Genomic DNA, 2531 nt, shown 5'->3' with positions numbered 1-2531 from the left:
ATTCAAATTTCGAGGAATTTCCCGCCCAAATTCCCTAACACTTAACAAAGAAGTTACCAAGGGGCGCGCAGTATACCTGGTACCCAGGATATTCGCGCGCTATCAGCTCTAAAAGGCAAAACATCAGCTAACAGATCAAAAAGCGAGCAATCTCTGAAACTTTCTTTTCCTAAGTCCAGAGCTCCAACCACTTGCCTTGCGCATGGTGCAGCACTGGACTGGGGGGACTTGAAGGGGTATGGCCCCAAAAAAGCCGCGCAAGCCTTCATCAAGGCTGCGCGCAGGGCCATACTCCTTATTCAATAATTCTTTTACTGGCAACCTAGCGCGGGTAAAACCACATCCCACGAAGAGGCGCAAGGCCCAGCCAGAAGAGAACTACAATTTCGACACTTAGCAATCTGATAAGAGTCTTCACTACCTGTAAAACTGCGCAACCTGGTTTCATACCCAGCAAGAATCACATGAAGGTTGAAGCGCAAGTCCAGAGTAGGAAGGTACAAAAAGGTACAAGTGGCAGGAAAGAGGAGCCAATGAACATCTTGCAGGCTCTGTTCAATCATGCGCCACGATCGTCTGACGTGCAGAAGACACAAAGTACATAAGGACGCCTACGTGGCACCAATCAGGGGACAGAGACATCTGTCCCACGATCTCCACTTGTCTGCTGATGGCAGAAGGACAACAAGGCCGACAACAGTGACACGTGGCTCCAATCAAGGCGCGCCAACGCCGGAGAACTTCTAGAAGCCACTAACGGTCGACACCAGTGAGACAAGGAGCAGATCCGCTATGTTGTCGCCTTCCGGCCCAAGGCCCATCAGCCCACATCCTCTTACACCTCTCCGGCTATAAATAGAGACCTCACTTCACAGGTGAAACATTCCATTCCCTCTACTCTCACTCTTAATACTTAATTACCTTCCCCAAAGCGGTTGCTTATTCTCACGCCAGAGCCCGGTTAAGAGGGAAACCCCCATATTCCCCTCTTAACGAGTAACGGTGTTCTGTTTTGCAGGATTAGACGTTCAAGACGAAGCTTAGATAATCATTAGAAGATTAACCCTCATGGTAGAAACTGATGTGTGTAAAATGCAACATATAAAACACATCATTTAAGGCATAAAACTAACCCTTTTTAAGTACTAATGTTGGAAAAAGAGTGTTTTTGTCTTCCTTTTGTATTTTCAGGATGAAATGAGCTCAAAATCACAAAAGAAGCAAAAAGACTACTAAATCTACCATAAATACAAGAAAAGGAACAAAAGTGAACTGCCCGGACCCTCAACGGCACCTCCCAAGACAAAGAGAAGAGAAACAGAGTCTGAACACGCCCCGTGTCCAGTGAACACGGGGGCGTGCCCAGGAAGCAGCAGAAAAGACAAACCAGTAGAAGCTTCCATTGCTCACCACGGGGCCGTGCCCAGCGGACACGGGGGCGTGTTGAAAGTACAGCAGGCGCATTAATTGTAATTCGCAATTACAATTAATGAAGAGAGAGAATGTCAGACGGGCACGGGGCCGTGTTCAGCGAACACGGGGCCGTGTCCAGCGTTCTGTTCAGCCTATAAATAGAGGAGCTTGGCTTCATTCTCTCTCATCCCTTGGCACACCACCTCTCTCACACTTCATCCACCACCCACCACCACCATAACACCATCATCCACCACCATCATCCATTGTCCATCATAGAGTGTGTGAGTCGTCTCGGGATCCAAGATTGATCGTAAGAGTTCTTGACAATCAAGGCCATGTTTGCCTAAGTCTCTTACATCACTTGGTGAAGACAAGTGTTTAGTATAATACTTTTTATTTTTAATCTTTTGCACTTTTTATTTGGTTTTGTATTAATGACTTTAATAACTAGTTACTTATGTTGAAGGTGATCTTTCCTTATCGTTTGTCCGTGGTGTCTTGGCGTTATTTTACTGTCTATATAAAATAAAAGATTTTCATCATTCATATCTCCACGGTCTATATGGAGGTATGTTGGCTACCTGGTCGGGGGTTAAGGGAACGGTTTGGTAAAGGTCTTGCCCTTGTTCAGCGTTTAGAGGTCCTGCTTGGGACCTGGGTCAAATTTAGTAGGATCTCCTTCAATGCCCATAGGTATTGGATGGCGGGGATCCAAACTCTTTGACCCCCTCATAAGCTAACTACTATTAATACTATAACCCGGCTATTTAGGACTGTATCCCTGCTGACTCAGACTACTTAGCCGAGGGTAACGTCACCGCCAAAAGCGGGGCCTACCATAATTTGCATTAATAACTTAATTCATTATCTTTCAATAATCCAACCCTTTAGGATTGTATCCTTGCTGACTCAAACTACTGGGTTGAGGGTAACGTCACCTCCGAAAAAGGGGCCTACTACAATAACTAAGATAATCTCTTAAACAAGTGCAAAAGTGCGAAAATAATCAAAGGTTATACTAATACACGTGTCGGATCCAAGTGATTCATCTTGTCTATCTGTTTTTTATTTTATTTTATTTTTCAGCATTTAGTTAGTTTTTATTTTTCTTAGTT

The sequence above is a fragment of the Helianthus annuus genome, chromosome 17 (assembly GCF_002127325.2).
Source record: "Helianthus annuus cultivar XRQ/B chromosome 17, HanXRQr2.0-SUNRISE, whole genome shotgun sequence".
Lineage (NCBI taxonomy): Eukaryota > Viridiplantae > Streptophyta > Magnoliopsida > Asterales > Asteraceae > Helianthus > Helianthus annuus.
This window is presented reverse-complemented; position numbering follows the sequence as displayed.